The 20,265-nt window shown below is 41.3% G+C and overlaps 1 protein-coding gene across 12 annotated transcripts in view; it reads right to left on the reverse strand.

Annotated features, from left to right (window-relative positions):
- LYPD6B (LY6/PLAUR domain containing 6B) overlaps nucleotides 1–20,265 on the reverse strand; it is a 180,127-nt gene that overhangs the window by 77,149 nt on the left and 82,713 nt on the right. The window contains exon 3 of one of the 12 annotated variants that reach the window (XM_059394314.1): nucleotides 11,426–11,496. The exons of the other annotated variants lie outside the window; for them this stretch is intronic. The gene's annotated coding sequence lies outside the window, so the exon portion shown is untranslated. The remainder of the gene's footprint in view (nucleotides 1–11,425; nucleotides 11,497–20,265) is intronic. 12 annotated transcript variants of the gene reach the window in all.

Here is a 20,265-nt window from a genome sequence, read left to right on the forward strand (position 1 = left end):
GGTTATGTTCCATGGGAAAAGCTGGGCTCTCCCCGTCTAGGGCAAGAATCCAAAGCAAGACTTGAGGAGGCAGGACATTCCTTCTTGAGTTGGAACTCGAACCACTTTGCTGGAGGGTGGACACTGTGTCCTTAAGCTCAGAATCCCCAGTACTTTTATGGGGCCTGACATGTAATAGGGGTTCCAAGTCTATTTACTGAGTAAAACAAATGAATGAGTGATTAAGATTTACATTTGGTACTAAACTTCCTGGTAACCAAAGCAAAAAGGAATATACTGGTTTACACAGTTCGCATACGTGAACCAAAGAGAAGAAAATACTACTTCAGAAGACAAAGTACTGGTAACACCATTTTTGAAGAGTGTTGCACACAAGCTTCTGAGTTCTGTAAAAGCCTCTGTTGAAAACCCATGAAAGAGACCAACAGTAAGTCATTTCTATCAAGCAAGTACTGTAAAGAGAGCTGTTGGTCACATACAGATTTTTCCCATCCACAGGGCTTATGGGGCAAAGATCAAGGTCAGACATCCTTAATGGCCAACAAGAACCGCCTATGGCATCTCAGTCATGCACACTGGCTGGCTGGGCTGGGGACAAGAGAGCACATGTTTTCAATGGCAGATCACTCCCAGAGGGTTAAATCTGGTTTAGAAATGCAGGCATGGTCTGTCAGAGAGTGGGCAGATTCCACTTGTTAATGACGTACAGTTAACTCTAGACCAATGACCAGAGACAGAGTCCATGTATTCAAACAAGGGGTGCAGAGAGTAACAAAGAGAACAGAAACTGAGGTTTAAAAAGATAATTTCATTGAATAATATCCCACAGCCTCTCCCAACTGAGGAGGGAAAAAAACACACTCTATTGCCCAAGCTCCTAAGCAGGATAAGTAGAAACTTAGATGAAGCAGTAAGCCTTCCAAATTCTGGAATTTAATGATACCGTAAAAAATAAAAAGCAAATACACTGAATGAAAACAGCCTTTCAGAACATCCATCCAAATGAGATCCGTGCTGGATTTTCAAACAGGAAAGTTCTATGGTAAAAGTGATTTGAAACATGGGTCGCTGCCTTTGGAGTAAATGATCAGAGAGCATTTCATATAAGTTCTGGTGGGGAATTTTTCAAGTATGTCCACAGTCAAGTGGAGATCAAAGAAGCGCAATGAAAAGAACTGTGGACTGACTGACAATGACAACAGTGGTTGGAGCAGAAGTTCTCTTAAAAGGGCTACCTTGAAGATGAGGACTCAGACTTTGGAAGAACCAAGGTAACTGGCAATGGAAGGAATCACATGCAACATTCCTTAAACAAAAATCTATTGACTTATGGGGCACCTGGGTGGCTCAGTGGTTAAAGCCTCTGCCTTTAGCTCAGGTCATGATCCCAGGGTCTTGGGATCGAGCCCCACATCGGGCTCTCTGCTCCGCAGGGAGCCTGCTTCCTCCTCTCTCTCTCTGCCTGCCTCTCTGCCTACTTGTGATCTCTGTCTGTCAAATAAATAAAATCTTTTTTTTTTTAATAAATAAAATCTTTAAAAAAAATTTATTGACTTAAAAGATACATACATACATACATATATACATGTATATGTAAGAACAATAGCTCCTAGTATCAGCCAAGTTGAGATGAAACAGATCATCTTACACACTGTAAGAAAGATGGGCTCCTGGGTGGCTCAGTGGGTTGGGCCTCTGCCTTCAGCTCAGGTCATGATCTTGGGATCCCAGGATCAAGCCCCACATCGGGCTCTCTGCTCAGCGGGGAGCCTACTTCCCCCCTCTGCTTGCCTCTCTGCCTGCTTGTGAACTTTCTCTCTGTCAAATAAATAAATAAAATCTTAAAAAGAAAGAAAGAAAGAGGGAGGGAGGGAGGGAGGGAGGGAGGGACAGGGTCACTGACCCACTGTGCTGAACTGCACCCAAAAAGGTAGTATCAGGATCTAAAATATGTATCCTTTGACCCAGCAATTCCACTCCCAGGAATCTATTATAATGAAAGGTATTTGTTTATAAAAAGCAACAATGTATAGATAAAGGACTCAATTGTAGCATGGATTAGTATAGTTAATAAAAGAAAAAATGGAAACAATCTAAATGTCTACTAATACAAAGTTGACTAACTAAAGCCTGACATAAAGAACTATAATGATTCTTTCACTCCTGCATGCACAAGCATGTATTGAGTGACTGCGATGCTGAGCTTGGTTGTAGGCACGGGAGTTACATTACACAAAATGTACAAAAACAAAACAACAACAAAAAAAAACCTAGGTCTTGTTGAGTTTATGTTCTAGACGTAATGCTTTTAAATAAATGTTTAAGGAGAGATTCCAAAAATAGCTACATATTTTTGAAATATATACACCTATCTATAAGACATGTATTTTTGTGTACAGAGAATGCTAGATGTGCCCTTAAATGTACCTGCCTTGCAATAGCTCTGAAGCCTCAATGGGTTCAGAACAAATGGGAAACCACTAGAGCACTTTTAAAATTTAAAAAACAACACAAGCCTGAGCTTTGGGACACACTAAGTGGATCTGATAATGGCTTTGAGAAAGTAGACACTAACTAAATGATCTTAATAATTTACTTAACATCATTAATGCAGTTTCCCTTTCCTCGACCATAAGAGTCCAAAGGAAAAGAAAACTGTCTCAAACATTGAGAAGAGAGAGAAATGTCTTTCTTCAAGAGGTGCCTGGAAAATAGTAGATGCTCAATAAATATCTTTCTTGCCCTTTCTCCTCAGAATGCCTTGGGATTCAGAGCACTTCACCTCTCAATGTCTTCTCTCCTAAGTGATTATCCAACTTACAAGAAAATACATCCTTTAAAAACATTTCAGTAAATACTGTTGCTGGATCAAAGAACTTCTCAAGTATCTCTCCTCTCTCTCCCACCCACACAAAAAGCAATCCATCTTCTTTCCCTTTGCAACACTATCTTCATTCTTCTCAGCCTGATTCTCTCCTCCCAAAAGCGACCGGTTTAAAAAATTGTTTTTTAAAGATTTTATTTATTTACTTGACAGACGGAGATCACAAGTAGGAAGAGAGGCAGACAGAAAGAGAGGGGGAAGCAGGCTCCCCACTGAGCAGAGTCCAATGCAGGGCTCGATCCTAGGACCCAGAGTTCATGACCTGAGCCGAAGGCAAAGGCTTTAACCCACTGAGCCATCCAGGTGCCCCTCACCTTTTTTTTTTTTTTTAAGATTTTATTTATTTATTTGACACAGAGAGAGAGATCACAAGTAGGAAGAGAGGCAGGCAGAGAGAGAGGGGGAAGCAGGCTCCCCATTGAGCAGGGAGCCTGATGCAGGGCTCGATCCCAGGACCCCAGAATCAGGACCTGAGCCAAAGGCAGAGGCTCAACCCACTGAGCCACCCAGGCACCCCCTAAAATGTTTGTTTTTTTAATTAAGCAGATATCCGTAGCTGATTCTCACCTGTATTCTAACTGGGAAAACAGTCTCTTCCTCAGAAAGCCCAAAAGGACATCTGAACCAGGAAGAAATAGAACACCTGAACAGACCCATAACCAGTAAGGAGATTGAAACAGTCATCAAAAATCTCCAAACAAACATAAGCCCAGGACCAGACAGCTTCTCAGGGGAATTCTACCAAACATTTAAGAATAAATTCCTATTCTCCTGAAACTCTTCCAAAAAATTGAAATGGAAGGAAAACTTCCAAACTCATTTTATGAGGCCAGCATCACTTTGAACCCAAAACCAGACAAGGATCCCATCAAAAAAGGGAATTACAGGGACGCCTGGGTGGCTCAGTGGGTTAAAGCCTCTGCCTTCGGCTCAGGTCACGATCCCAGGGTCCTGGGATCGAGCCCCACATCTGGCTCTCTGCTCAGCAGGGATCCTGATTCCCTTCCTCGCTCTCTGCCTGCCTCTGCCTACTTGTGATTTCTGTCTGTCAGATAAATTAAAAAAAAAATCTTAAAAAAGAGAGAGAGAGAGAGAATTACAGACTAATATCCTTGATGAACACAGATGTGAAAATTCTCACCAAAATACTAGTCAATAGGATCCAACAGTACATTAAAAGGATTATTCACCACAACCAAGTGGGATTTATTCCAGGGCTGCAAGGTTGGTTCAACATCCACAATCAATCAATGTGATATAATACATTAATAAAAGAAAGAACAAGAACCATATGATACTCTCAATAGATGCTGAAAAAGCATTTGACAAAGTACAGCATCCCTTCCTGATCAAAACTCTTCAAAGTGTGGGGATAGAGGGCACATAACTCAATATTATCAAAGCCATCTATGAAAAACCCACTGCAAGTATCATTCTCAATGAGAAAAACTGAAAGCTTTTCCGCTAAGGTCAGGAACACGGCAGGGATGTCCATTACCACCACTGCTATTCAACATAGTACTAGAAGTCCTAGCCTCAGCAATCAGACAACAAAAAGAAATTAAAGGCATCCAAATTGGCAAAGAAGAAGTCAAACTATCACTCTTTGCAGATGATATGATACTATATGTGGAAAACCCAAGACTCCACTCTAAAACTGCTAGAACTTGTACAGGAATTCAGTAAATTGTCAGGATATAAAATCAGTGCACAGAAATCAGTTGCATTCCTCTACACCAACAACAAGACAGAAGAAAGAGAAATTAAGGAGTCAATCCCATTTACAATTGCACCCAAAACAATAAGATACCTAGGAATAAACCTAACCAAAGAGGCAAAGAATCTATACTCAGAAAACTATAAAGTATTCATGAAAGAAATTGAGGAAGACACAAAGAAATGGAAAAATGTTCCATGCTCCTGGATTGGAAGAACAAATATTGTGAAAATGTCTATGCTACCTAAAGCAATCTACACATTTAATGCAATTCCTATCAAAATACCATCCACTTTTTTCAAAGAAATGGAACAAATAATCCTAAAATTTATATGGAACCAGAAAAGACCTTGAATAGCCAAAGGAATATTAAAAAAGAAAGCCAATGTTGGTGGCATCACAATTCCAGACTTCAAGCTCTATTACAAAGCTGTCATCATCAAGACAGCATGGTACTGGCACAAAAACAGACACATAGATCAATGGAACAGAATAGAGAGCCCAGAAATAGACCCTGAACTCTATGGTCGACTAATCTTCGACAAAGCAGGAAAGGATGTCCAATGGAAAAAAGCCTCTTCAATAAATGGTGTTGGGAAAACTTGACAGCCACATGCAGAAAAATGAAATTGGACCATTTCCTTACACCACACACAAAAATAGACTCAAAATGGATGAAGGACCTCAATGTGCAAAAGGAATCCATCAAAATCCTTGAGGAGAACACAGGCAGCAACCTCTTCGACCTCAGCCGCAGCAACTTCTCCCTAGGAACATTGCCAAAGGCAAGGGATGCAAGAGCAAAAATGAACTATTGGGATTTCATTAAGATTAAAATCTTCTGCACAGTACAGGAAACAGTTGACAAAACCAAAAGACAACTGACAGAATGGGAGAAGATATTTGCAAACAATATATCAGATAAAGGGCTGGTATCCAAAACCTAAAAAGAGCTTAGCAAACTCAACACCCAAAGAACAAATAATCCAATAAAGAAATGGGCAGAGGACATGAACAGACATTTCTACAAAGAAGACATCCAGATAGCCAACAGACACATGAAAAAATGCCCCACATCACTCGGCATCAGAGAAATACAAATCAAAACCACAATGAGATATCACCTCACACCGGTCAGAATGGCTAAAATCAACAAGTCAGGAAATGACAGATGCTGGCGAGGATGCAGAGCAAGGGGAAGCCTCCTACACTGCTGATGGGAATGCAAGCTGGAGCAACCACTCTGGAAAACAGCATGGAGGTTTCTCAAAAAGTTGAAAATAGAGCTATCCTATGACCCAGCAATTGCACTACTGGGTATTTACCCTAAAGGTACAAACATAGTGATCCAAAGTGGCACATGCACCCAAATGTTTATAGCAGCAATGTCCATAATAGCCAACCTATGGAAAGAACCTAGATGTCCATCAACAGATGAATGGACCAAGAAGATGTGGTATATATACACAATGGAATACTATGCAGCCATCAAAAGAAACGAAATCTTGCCATTTGCAATGACATAGATGGAACTAGAGGGTATTATGCTTAGTGAAATAAGTCAATCGGAGAAAGACAACTATCATATGATCTCCCTGATATGAGGAAGTGGAGATGCAACGTGGGGGGGGGTTGAGGGCTAGGAAAAGAATAAATGAAACAAGATGGTATCAGGAGGGAGACAAACCATAAGAGACTCTTAATCTCACAGAACACTGAGGGTTGCTGGGTGGGTGGGGTTGGAAGAGGGTGGTGGGGTTATTGACATTGGGGGGGGGTGCTATGAAGTGTGTAAACCTGGCGATTCACAGACCTATACCCCTGGGGCTAAAAATACATTATATATTTATTTTAAAATTTTAAAAATTAAAAAAAAAAAAAGGAAGAAAGAAAGCTCAAAAGGTCAGCAAGTGCAACTTGTCTGAGGTAACTGGAGGACCCCACCGGCCAGGGCAGGCTGCAAGTCTTAAACTGACTACAGCAACCTTACAACTTGCTTCTACTGGAGCTTTTCCCTTAGTTCACACACTTTGCTTCATAGCACAATAAAATCTTCCAGTACAGTATCTATTAGATAGTTGCAATCATGAAAATAAAATACAGCAGCACAAATGAAGCTCTTTTGTGGGCCCACTGCCATCTGGGAAAAAGAATATTCTAGCAGGGAATCTGCTAAGAAGCTAATGAAAACCCAGAGCCTGTGGGAGCCAGAGTTAGCATCCAGCTGCAAGGCTCTACCAAAAGCCACAGGATTTCTTTCATTGAGGCCAGGGCCAGAGGAGCTTATGGAGTATTAAAAATAACATTTCTTATAACTCACTACCTTTATACCATGTTTTATAAGATACTTTCAGGAACTTAGCACCAAGATGAGAACTGTATCTTCTGAAGGAATGCTCGGTTTAATCTATGCCTATGAGAACTGTGTAATCGATCTATTTTTCTTTTAGCTTTGGTTACCAGGAAGTTCAGAACCAGATATATACCTTCATTCATTCATTCACTCATCTCTTCAATAAACATACACAGAACCCCATTACATGTCAAGTATCACACAAAGTGCTGGCAATTCTGAGCTCAAGGACATGGTCCCTTTTTTCCAGAAAGCCTTGGACAGATACTGAATTCACAAGTGCCCATAACCATGATTGAGACATACACAGTACAGTCAGAGCTCAGAGGAACTGCACCCCATGCAGCCGGTTGGCAGGAATGGTGGGGCTGTCGGGGGGAGGAAGGGCAGGGGTTGGAAGATGGCAAGGAAAAAGAAATCAAGAAAAATGCCCCTTAAAAATGATATATTAGCTCTGCTCTTGGTAAATTAGCTCTCATTTGATTTCTGATGTTTGATTCTTTTAAAATGTTTTAAACTTTCACAGAAATAGATTGAAAAATCCATATTTATTCATTCATAAGCATGTTTAACTGAACCATATCCTCTTTACCTAGAGGACCCCTCAAAATTTACAAAATACAGCTTACAATGGGGGAATTACAAGGGACCCGGGGCGGGGGGTAGAATCAGATATAACTAGGAGTAATCTGCTTTGAAGAGTTGATTCTTGAATATCTTGTGAATATTTTCCAGGATTTCAAAATAACTTTGGTTTAAAAATTCGAAGGCATCTTCTTATTAATTCTTCATATCCCTAACTTTGTCTGCCTCACTACTGTTGACTACAGTATGCCAGCCTCAAAGATCTTGATTTGATAGCTCTGGGCCGGTGGACAGTGACTGACAACAAGGATTAATGATACGGTTTCTAGATGGATCCTGGCTTACGTCCAGATTTGGCTAATGCTAAACCAACGCATTCCTTTGCCTCCCCCTATAGCAACACTTCCCTGTACCGCAGCATACACTGTGAGAGAATGGGGTTGCTGGCACAATTTCAAGTTATATCATTGATTCAAATCTATCCCCAAGCAAACCTGCTTTTATTTCAGATGAACACTCTCTAGTGGTCTGAAGTGCAGGGGCAGTAAAACAATTGTACATTTATGTAGCATTCCCATCCCCAGAGGAATAGTTTCCTAGGCCTACAAATACCTAAGAGGTAATAAAGAGTTTCATGAGCTGGAGTCTCCTTTTTGTCTATAGTTTGTTTTTTGGTTTTTTTTTGTTTTGTTTTTAAATCAGAATTCCATGTAATAGATAACGAATCTGGTGCTTAACAGCAGCAGCCCTAATAAAGTATACTGCATGCATAATTCTCACTTAATAGTAAGTACTGCATAAACCTATGGTAAAAATGGTAATATTCAGCTTGTATATAAGAAGGAGCAAGAAAAATAAGTTGGGCCTTCAAGGAAGGCTGCAGGGAGATGCTGACTAAGTACATCCTTGGATTTCCTCTGCACAGACATTCTCCATCTGATATCCACAGGGCTTCCTGCTTCCCTTCCTTCCTTCCACTCTCTGCTCAATTGTCTCCTTATCAGAAAGGTCTTTCTTGACCATATTTCTTTACAACAGCAATCCCTGCATTCCTTAGCCCCTTCTCTACTTGCTTGTTGCTTTTTCCCCCCATTTATTTGTTTGTGCATAACACTTACTACCACCAGAAACAGGTTCATTTTCTCTCTTCCCCAAATCTAACATATGCCCAGAGAGCAGGGGCTGGGTTTTGTTCAATATTGCATCTCCAATACACCTAGCACCAAGTAGGCATTCAATAAATACGTGATGAATGAATGATTTTTTTAAACTCTTTCCAATCACTCACATTCCATCCAAGCATCTCAATAGTGAAACCAAGACACAGAGATGGTAGAAATCTTCCCAACATCCTCTTCTCCCTTATTCCAGCAAAGAACAGCACTCTACGAAAAAGTCAAACTTGATCCAAACAAATGGCCCAAGAATCTGTGAATCCTGCAGCAATACATCTAGAAGTGTACCTTACAGAGCAACAACTGAATGAATTTAGACTTCGTGGCTCTGACACTGTTGAAAGGTGCCCACTTTGCATGGTTCCCAAACATGTTCTCCAAGAGTTTATCCAAAAGAGGAGAAATCAGCCACTATGTCTACTTACCACCTTAAAACGAGACCAGTGTATACCAACTATATCAGCTCCTGTCCACCACCTAAGTTAAAAGGACAGGGGTAGATACTAAGACCAGAGATTACTGTGGACACTGGGCATGCATGAACTTCATTAAATGGACCACAGAGCACCACACAGCACCAGTTCACGACCACACAGCACCAGTTCACCAAGTGCTACTTGGCACTTCAGAATCTCTCCAGCACACAACATCACCTTCCCCAATGACTGAAGACTGTAAGACCATTGAAGTCTTCAGTGTAGCTAAGAGGAAGCAACCAAGATATACCAAGAAATGAGAGGCTGTGAATCACTTAAATCACAGGAGATCTAGAACTTACTAAACACAGAACAATGAAATATAACTAAATAAGCAGTAAAGTGTCTGATCCATAATTGCTCTTGGTTCTGTTGCTACAAGTGCACATACCAGAGAAAAAATTTTAAGAATGAATAAATAAATAAAAGCTTCAGTCCACAGAAGCTAAGGGGCTCTGGGCAGACCATAATTCTGTCTCGGTATTCTGTCTTGACGTTTGCTACCAAAGTGTTCTACTAAACTGCCTGCCACGGAGCCATGAAGCAGAGCCCTAGTAATTCTTCCAACAAGTTACTGAGATTGAAAGGCTAATTTAATGGGGCAGGGCCAAGTGCACTTAACAAACCGCACATCTGTAAGATGGAAATATGTTGTCCTCATCTTTAGCGGTAACTCTCTTCACTAAGTAGCTCTCCAGGAGTTCTGAAGCCTTTCTCCTTCCCGGTGTGCAGCTGCCAATGAGTTCACTTCCTTCTGCACAAAAGAGGCTACCAAAATGGGGGCGGGGTGTGTGCCCCGGACCCACTAGAGCTTCGGTGAATTGAGAAATCTGAGCCACATCTGATCCCATCCGTGAAGAATGCGTGGACTCCTGTTCTCCATGTTAGTAACCTATATACCTTCCCAAAGTTCCCTTCTCCTTGTCCAAATGGAAATCAAATCATGCAATCACATGGATGGGGAACACGTTTCCACGTCATGCTTTCCAGTGTAAGTCCATCCCAGGCCACCTGGGCTGCCCTGAGAAAGCTGCTTCTATTTGCTGTGCATGGGGAGAGTCCAGCGCAGCCCGGAAAAAGCGTTTTCAAGATGTCAAAAAGATGAACTCCATTTTAGACATGGCTATTCTTTTGATGTAATGAATCAAAGTCTGGTCTGGCCAGCTTTATGTGATTCTATGTGCCACACAGCTCTGACTTGCCCAGGATGCCAATTCTAGAAAAGGCAGCACAACTCTATGGAAAGCCCCCACGATGTACGGCTTTGCTCAGCCACTCACCGCAGCTCTGGGCTCATCACTTCTCACTTCCTAGTCTCAGTTTTGCCAGCTCTAAGACAAAAAAGGAAGACCAAAAATGATACCTGAGACTGCAGTCTACCTTCATATCCTCTGGTTCTGTGGGGTTTTCTGGGATGTCTCTCTTTGAAAGTAGTATTTTCATCATCCATTCTTTCTGGCCTTTCTGGTTAGCCTGTATTCATCCCTAGAGACTTTACTAGTCAGCTGTCCTTTGTCTTATGCTGGAGAATATTCTGTGTGACCCTTCAAGTCACATAAGAGACTGACTTAGGACACATGTATACTTTCTTTGGGGAGCCTGCAGATAGGTCCTTTCTAACCCTTGGCTCCTAAACTCTTGTACTCAAGACTAGCCTTTAAGTCATTAGTGACCTTCCCAGAATGCTTTGCTCGTCTCTCCCTTCTCTTTATATTTCTTGCATTTTCTCATCTACTTTGGTTTTTCCCCTCCTCCTTTCTCATCTTTTCTCCCTGGGTCCTGCCAGCCCAACTAAAGAGATATTTAGACCCACTGGGAACCTGGAGGAAGAGAAGAAATCGCTGCTTATCTTCAATGAACAGAACCACGAGATTAGGACTAAAAGCTATTTGAAGCACATTCATGTTGACAACTTTAAGAAAGCTATAACATAAAGCCATAGGAGATGAAATGAATTCTGGATTGCAAATGGACAGCAACAACTACCTTCATGTTGAAACATTCTAAGACACTGCTTTGTGTCCAAAGTTCTTTGATAGAAAGTCGATGATTACAGTAAGATACAGAAATCACAGAATTTAACCAATGTGCCAGCAGCATAATCCCAGAGATTAATGAAACTCCAGATCACAACCGGTTCACATATTTTTGTTAAGCAGGAGTGGCTCGTGTGGTGAGGATTTGTAGTTCAATCAAATTATCCTCTCTACATCCACTTGTGAATATAATACTCACAACATCCATGTGATTAACCAAAGCAGCCTAGTCCAGGAGGGTTGCCAATGGCAGGCAGCAATGTGGCCTATCTAAACAAACGAACATGGAAAGGTATCATTAGAACTGAAGTTGCAGACATTTGGGATATAAGTTTTTTAAAGTAGGAAACTTTAGGCAGGGGAGGAGTCCTAAGGCAGTCCTTAGGCTCAATATCCTTTCCCAGCCACACACACCAGGTGCAAGGACACAGACTTCATACAGCATCCTCCTGTCCCCAGGTAGAAAGATCTGGTGGGATGCAGATGAAGTGAATGCAAATTTTAAGCAGTGAAAGGACCAGGGAGGAGGAATACAGAGGATGCTCCTCTCCCCAGTCATGGAGAATCACTTCATCTGGCCCTGCTGTAACTCAGTGGGACCAGGCCCCCTTCCTCTTCTAGAGGCACAAACCTTTGGTTTCCTGGCAAGCACCTTAAACTGTGTCTCCAGGTGTGCAACAGAATTTGCCAGATGCCTAGGACGGATGACTAACCCCTGTCCCTCCTTGATCAATCCCTTTGTGGGTGTCTGCCTAAGTAAACTCCTTGGGATGGATAGAGGACACAAGCCAAACCACTCTGATGTCCAAATTAAAGCACTTGACTTCCCCCCTCCCCCACCTTCAAAAAGCATTTTTTTTTTCCCCTAGAACAATAGGATCATAATACATCTGGAAATTTGCCAGTTTGGCAGCAGGGTCTGGAGGACAGATCAATAGAGCAGCACAAACTACATCCTGAGCAAGAGTCTAAGCTCTGGGCTGGGTCTGGGGTAAATCCAAAGCAGAGAAAGGCAAGGCTTAAGGGGTGAAGGAGAAGGGTTACCCCTGAAGTCCTGTTCTGACAGACCTCTCAAGGGCATCCAGGGAAGTGGGGGATGCATTCACTCTATTTGAGCACAAGGCTAACAGCACCCAGGCTCCTGGACCAAAGGTGAGGGCCTGGGATGGAGCAGAAGTGGAAACCTGGGGGAGTAAGAAGAAACAAAAACAAAAAGTCACCTCTTGGGTGCCTGGGTGGCTCAGTGGGTTAAGCTGCTGCCTTCGGCTCAGGTCATGATCTCAGGGTCCTGGGATCGATTCCCACATCGGGCTCTCTGCTCAGCGGGGAGCCTGCTTTCCTCTCTCTCTCTCTGCCTGTCTGTCTGTCTACTTGTGATGTCTCTCTGTCAAATAAGTAAATAAAATCTAAAAAAAAAAAAAGTCACCTCTTTTTTTTTTTTTAAGATTTTATTTACTTATTTGACAGAGATCACTAGTAGGCAGAGAGGCTGGCGGTGGCATGGGCGGCGGGGGGGGTGGGGTGGGAGCAGCCTCCCTGCTGAGCAGAGAGCCCAATGTAGGGCTTGATCCCAGGACCGTGAGATCATGACCTGAGCCAAAGGCAGAGGCTTTAACCCACTGAGCCACCCAGGTGCCCCAAAAAGCCACTTTTTTTCACCAAAGGAAGAACAATAATGAGAAGCACTGGGACCATGACAAAAGAAAGATCTAACAATGCTTCTCTTCAGCATGCTAGCCCTCAGTGTGTCAGGTACCTGTCTCTGTATCTCCTTCTCCCTCCTTCCCTGTTACCCCAGCCTTGCTGCCAAGTCCTGAGCTGGCATCCACTCAAGAGTCAGCACACACAGAGCTCCTACTGGCACCAGGCATGGAGTTAGAAATGAAGGACACATGGAACCACAAAAGACCCTGAATAACCAAAGCAATGCTGAAAAAGAGAAGCGTAGGTGGAGGCATCACAATTCTGGACTTTAAGCTCTATTACAAAGCTCTAATCATAGAGACAGTATGGTACTGGCACAAAGACATATAGATCAATGGAACAGAAGAAAAGCCAGAGATGGTCCCACAACTTTATGGTTCACTAATCTTCGACAAAGCAGGAAGGAATATACAGTGGGAAAAAAGGATGATCTCTTCAACAAATAGTGTTGGGAAAATTGGACAGCTACATGAAGAATGAAACTGGACCACTTTCTTACACCATCCACAAGAATAAATTCAAAATGGATAACAGACCTAAACATGGGACAGGAAACCATCAAAACCCTAGAGGAGAACAGAGGCAGCAACTTCTTTGACCTCAACCATAGTAACTTCTTACTAGACATGCTGCAGGAGGCAAGGGAAACAAAAGCAAACATGAACTATCAGGATTTCATCAAGAGAAAATCTACTGCACAGCAAAATAAACAATGAAACTAAAAGGCAACCAACCGAATGTGAGCAGATATTTGCAAGTGACATATCTGATAAAGGGTTAGTATCCAAAATCCTAAAGTACTCGGCAAACTCAACACCCAAAAAACAAATCCAGCCAAGAAATGGGCAGAAGACCCAAAGAGACATTTCTCCAAAGAAGATATCCAGATGGCTAACAGGCACTGAAGAGATGCTCAACATCACTCATCATCAGGGGAATACATAACAAACCATGATAAGACACTACCCCACACCTATCAGAAGCGTTAAAATGAACAACACAGGAAACAACAGATATCCGTGAGGATGTGAAGAAAGGGGAATTTTCTTACACTGCTGGTGGGAATGCAAACTGGTGCAGCCAATCTGGAAAACAGTATGGAACTTCCTCCAAAAGTTAAAAATAGAACTACTCTATGACCCCGTAATTGCCCTACTAGCTATTTACCCAAAGAATGCAAAAAATACAGATTCAAAGGGGTACATGCATCCCAAGGTTTACAGTAGCACTATCAGGAATAGCAAACTATGGAAAGAGCCCCAGTGTTCATAGTGTCCACAGCCTGATGAATGGATAATGATGTGATACATACACAGAGAGAGAGAAATGTTACTCAGCCCTCAAGAAGAATGAACTCTTGCCATTTGCAATGACACGGATGGAGCTAGAGTATACTATGCTAAGTGAAATCAGTCAGAAAAAGACAAATACTGTATGATTTCACTCAGATGTGGAATTCAGGAAACAGATGAACACATAGGAAGGAAAGGTGGGGTGGGATGAGCGAGAGAGGGAAGCAAACATAAGAGAGAACAAAATGAGGGTTGCTAAAGGGGATTTGGGTGGTTAACAGGCTAAATGAGTGATAGGTATTAAGAAGGGCACTTGTGATGATGCACCCTGGGTGTTATATGTAAGTAATGAATCACCAAATTCTACTCCTGAAACCAGTATTACACAACAGGTTAACTAACTAGAATTTACATAAAAATTTAAAAAAAAAAAAATGAAGGACCTGGAAGAATTCTATGGGTTCTCTGCTCTGAAGATACAAAGTCCAACAGAAAAGCTGGATAAATCCCACTGGGGTCTCCTCTATTTCAGCATGAGTACCACCAGCTAAGGATCCTTGCCAATGTCATAGAAAAGGATATGGCTCTGTCAAGCCCTCAGCACTCCCCACTCCTCCTTTCAAAGGTATCTTCCCCTCCCCAGTAGATAGCCTTCCTATTACACAACTGGATTTACATTCCCTTGATTCAAAGATTATCTCCAGTTGAAAGCCAGGAGGAAGACATTCATGATTCTCAGTGATTTACACCTCTGAAGGAAGGAGTTAACTGTACCCATCCCAAAGGGAAGATTTTCAGACAGAGAATGTGAGGGTATGCAGAGAGCAGCCCAGGCCTGCCATCTGTCCTGACTCCTTCAGGCCATGCTCTTAAGAAATACCCTGCTGGGATGCCTGGGTGGCTCAGGTGGTTAGGCAGCTGCCTTTGGCTCAGGTCATGATCCCAGCATCCTGGGATCGAGTCCCACATCTGGATCCTTGCTTCTCCCTCTGCCTGTCACTCTGTCTGCCTGTGCTCACACACACTCTCTCTCTGACAAATAAATACAATCTTAAAAAAAAAAAATTAATAAATACCCTGCTTGCTATAGTTATATATTCTCAAGCTTGAGAAATCATAATGCTCTAAGTAATTCCACATGCAATAATTCTTATATTTGTTTCTTTATGGGAGTCTTAGAAATCTAGAGGAGATAGCTTTTTTAGAACTTTCCTAAGCACAGATTTTGGTCTTGGTCCTTCTTGCCCTGCATGTACCCAGCAGAAGACCTCCTTGTGTTGAAGAACATATCCAGAGTTTTAGGAAGCATACAACAGCCCCCAGATTGCTATTCATCCAATCAGTATGACATTTCAATCAATCAGGAATTATCATTTTTCATCCGGAAAGAGATGCGATTCCTCTGTATCTTCAGAGCAGAGAACCCATAGAATTCTTCCAGGTCCTTCATTTTTTTTTTTTTTAATTTTTATGTAAATTCTAGTTAGTTAACCTGTTGTGTAATACTGGTTTCAGGAGTAGAATTTGGTGATTCATTACTTACATATAACACCCAGGGTGCATCATCACAAGTGCCCTTCTTAATACCTATCATTCATTTACCCTGTTAACCTAATGCGATTCTCATTTGTGAGGTTAAGGTAGGTGGCCTATGTGATTCTCATCAGATTTTCTTCTGGAATATAATCAAAAGAATCAGAACACTAGGCAAGATTAAAAATAAAGCCCTCTCTCAAGAGAAAAGAAAAGGGAGGTGTTATGTTCTTTGGCATGTCCTTAAGCATCTGAGCAATGAATAGATATGTAACCTTCTACAACCCATCTTGTTGCTATTTTGTCAATACAAGTGGCTCTGTAATTGCCTTCAGAAATTCTGACTTGTTTTGAAACGTTATTTTTGAAAAGAAAAAAATTAGGATATGTTTCACATTCAAAGACCCTATTACCACTCTTCACTAAGAACACAGAGTACCTTACCCATTTCTTCAAAGGACTGTATCCAGATGAGGCAAAAATGCTACATATTAGCTTAACACCAAATAAAGCACTGTTCTGTCTCCACTTCCCATCCTTGTGAGACTCTCTCATGTAATCATAGCAGCTACTCATCAATAATATGAAGGGAGATGCAGTACCAATGATTAGAACCAGGACAAAAAATCAGTTTCCAGAAAATATCCCTAAAGTCCATGATTTAGATCTATAACTTAAACTGAACAACTTGCTCTATTTAGATTGGTCTACCAGGAGATTTCAAATGCTATCTTAAGGTTTAATTTTTGTGTCTGCATTCAATAAAATCTTGCAGGGGAAAAAAAAAACAAACAAACCTACATGCTATATCCAAATCCCTGAAAAAAATATAACTCAGTTACAGAAAAATTTTTCATGGTAGGTATAGCCAGGTATAAAAAGAAAAATGAGACACAAACCTAATTTTCAAGAAGCAAATGATGCCAATACCTTATCTAAATGGAAAGAGCCACTTGAATAATGGGTTATATTTTTTCTTCTAAATAAAGAAATCAGTTGCATGACACAAGTTAGCTGAAAATATATCTTATAAAGAAATTAAATACTTAAATATGGGATCCATTTTTTTCCCCTAAAAGAAATAGTCTTTGTCATACATAATACTGTATTTTGAAGAAACACCTTTGACCAATGACCCCAGGGTTATCAGCAAAGAAGAGCATACAGAAAGTAGTATGTGAAATGCTGGGTGATGAGGACACTATCATACCCCATGTTGGGTCCCCCAATAATGGGTCCATGGTCAAAGGAGCAAGACTGATACAAAGTTAAAGTCAAGCAAAGCTTTATTTCCCACCAAGCATCCAGAATCAAACCGACCGTCAAACAGACAGTCGGGGTCGCCCCTTACAGAGAGGGAGACCCCTCCCTGCCCCACAGACTAACTTTTATAGAGCAGAGGCCATGTGGTTGAGCCTGACCACACACAGGTGGCAAATGATATTGTAACACACAGAGAAAGCTGCACAGTCATGCTAGGTCACACATGGGTGGCCAATTGAATTACAATTCACCCTATAGTAGCTATTTGAACTAGCCTATCAACTTAGTCAGAATTGGTGCCCAAAAGGTGGGGCCCATACTCCTTGGTGGCTAGGGAGACAGTATGCACACTATACTGACTGGATGTCTCCACCTGACCCGACTCATCCCTGCATTCTGGCCGTTATCTCCACCTGACCTGACCCACCCTTGTATTTGGGCTTTGTTACCTGGGACTGGTTTCCCAGACTTGCTTTTAAGTAAGTTCCCCTGGTGGGGGGGCGGTTTAGGATCAATTTAAGTTTTACTGCATAAACAACAAAATGGCTGTTCAACTGAGGTGGGGCTGCTCTGGCTAAATAGGCCCTTACACCCCATAAGCCAGAAGTAGTTCCAGAACTCAGCCTATAATCAGGTACAAGTTAGCTGTGACGGAGAAGAAACAAGGAAGTAGGGCATCCTCTAAAGAGACCAAATTTTCTGCTTCTAGCCTATACTCTAAGAGGCCCTTTTGCTAAAACAAAACTCTAGATAAGTAGAACAAACTTCATATTGCATTTCTGATCACCAAAAAACTACAGAAAGTATTCCAAAGGAGTGTATGCACAAGTAGAGAAGAAGAGAGAGAGAAAGAGGGAGGGAAGGAAAAAATGTAAGATAAATTCAAAATTGTAAGTGGCAAGCATACATGTAAGTCAGGATTGCCCTGGGAGCAGATGCTTCAGCTTCAGATATGGAATGCTGGGTCCCTCACACGGTTGGGTAGCTGAATCTGACACTCGTGAAGTCAAGACCCCCTGAAGGTTGCTAACATAGTCCTAGGTCAGTCCTGCCCCCAAGCTCCACACAAGAAATGCAAATCTTCTTGGAGAAAAGCTCTCAATTTAAGTCCTCAATGTTGCTATCAATTGAATTTAATCAAATATAAGCTCTCAAAAAAGAATTTCCTCAACACCCAAGAAAATAAAGTAACATAAGTGAGAGTTGCCAGAAACAGAAAGACACCCTTAATTTCCAAATATTTAGCACTCTTAGATAGATTGTGCTTTAGCACTCTCAGATTTTTATTCCATATTCTATTACATGAGATATTTCATGTTTCGAAACATAAAATGAAATATCTCATGTAATAGAATATGGAATAAAAAAATGAATGAGACTTTAAAAAATGACCAGAAATATTCACAAATTAGTCCAAGAGAATTTTCAGAAACAACACAAAATCATTCAAATTAAAAACTCAATGGACAAGTTAACCTTCATATTTACCACAGCTGAAGTTAGAATCACTTGAACCAATAAGAGTTCTGGAAAAAAGTGACCAGAACGCAATAAAAAGAGACAGAAAATATTAAAAGGATATTAAGAGACATGAAGCATAGAGTAAGAAAGTTGAAAATTGAAGTCCTAGGAGAGAATTAAGATTGGAGGGCAGGCAGTTTTGAGACATAACAGCCAAGGTTAATGAAAGACACCAATCCAAAGACACAGAAAACACTCTTTACTAAGCAGAATAAAAAGAATTTCACATCTAGGCACATTGAAGTGATACTGCAAAGTACCAAAGACAATGACATTATAATATCACCCACAAAAAAAGACCAACAGTTAGACAAACAAACTTCTCAAAAGCAACAACTAAAGTCAGAAAACAGAAGTGATCCAATCTTCAAAGTGTTAGGAGAATAGAACTGTTAACTATAAAAGAAACCACAGTCTCAAAATGGCATCTCTTAAGGCCAAGTCACCTAACTGGGGCTTAACACCTAACCTAACTGCAGTTTCAACCTCCCCCAAAAATGTAAATCTTAAAAGGTCAGTCAGGAATTTTCTGATAAACACCCCTGAGGTAAACTGTCACAAGGGCCCAGAAGAAGAGGTAAATTATCGAATCAGACCCCTGGATTCTCCTAGGGTATGGTGATCTGCCTGGAACAATCCTGTCTTTTCTTTTGCTAATAACTTTCTTGCCCCATCCTCCACCCTATAAAAACCTTCCATTTTGTACAACTCCTCAGGGCTCCCCTCTACTTGCCAGATGGGCAGCTGCCTGGATCATGAACCCATTAACAAAGCCAATTAGATCTTCAAATTTACTCGGTTGAATTTTTCTTCTTTGACATCTACAACGCCCAATGAAGCCTTTTTTTTTTTTTTTTTTTTTTTAAAAAAAAGGAGAATGTGCTTTGGTGAGTGCTGTGAAGTGTATAAACCTGGCGATTCACAGACCTGTACCCCTGGGGATAAAAATATATGTTTATAAAAAATTAAAAATTTCTTGGGCAGAAGACATGAACAGACATTTCTGCAAAGAAGACATCCAGATGGCGAACAGACACATGAAAAAGTGCTCCATATCACTCGGCATCAGGGAAATACAAATCAAAACCACAATGAGATATCACCTCACACCAGTCAGAATGGCTAAAATCAACAAGTCAGGAAATGACAGATGCTGGCGAGGATGCGGAGAAAGGGGAACCCTCCTACACTGTTGGTGGGAATGCAAGCTGGTGCAGCCACTCTGGAAAACAGCATGGAGGTTCCTCAAAATGTTGAAAATAGAACTGCCCTATGACCCAGCAATTGCACTATTGGGTATTTACCCTAAAGATACAAATGTAGTGATCCAAAGGGACACATGCACCCGAATGTTTATAGCAGCAATGTCCACAATAGCCAAACTATGGAAAGAACCTAGATGTCCATCAACAGATGAATGGATCAAGAAGATGTGGTATATATACACAATGGAATACTATGCAGCCATCAAAAGAAATGAAATCTTGCCATTTGCAACAACATGGATGGAACTAGAGCGTATCATGCTTAGCGAAATAAGTCAAGCAGAGAAAGACAACTATCATATGATCTCCCTGATATGAGGAAGTGGTGATGCAACATGGAGGCTTAAGTGGGTAGAAGAAGAATAAATGAAACAAGATGGGATTGGGAGGGAGACAAACCATAAGTGACTCTTAATCTCACAAAACAAACTGAGGGTTGCCGGGGGGGGGGGGTTTGGGAG

This window comes from Mustela nigripes, chromosome 3 (assembly GCF_022355385.1).
Source record: "Mustela nigripes isolate SB6536 chromosome 3, MUSNIG.SB6536, whole genome shotgun sequence".
In the NCBI taxonomy this organism is placed as follows: domain Eukaryota; kingdom Metazoa; phylum Chordata; class Mammalia; order Carnivora; family Mustelidae; genus Mustela; species Mustela nigripes.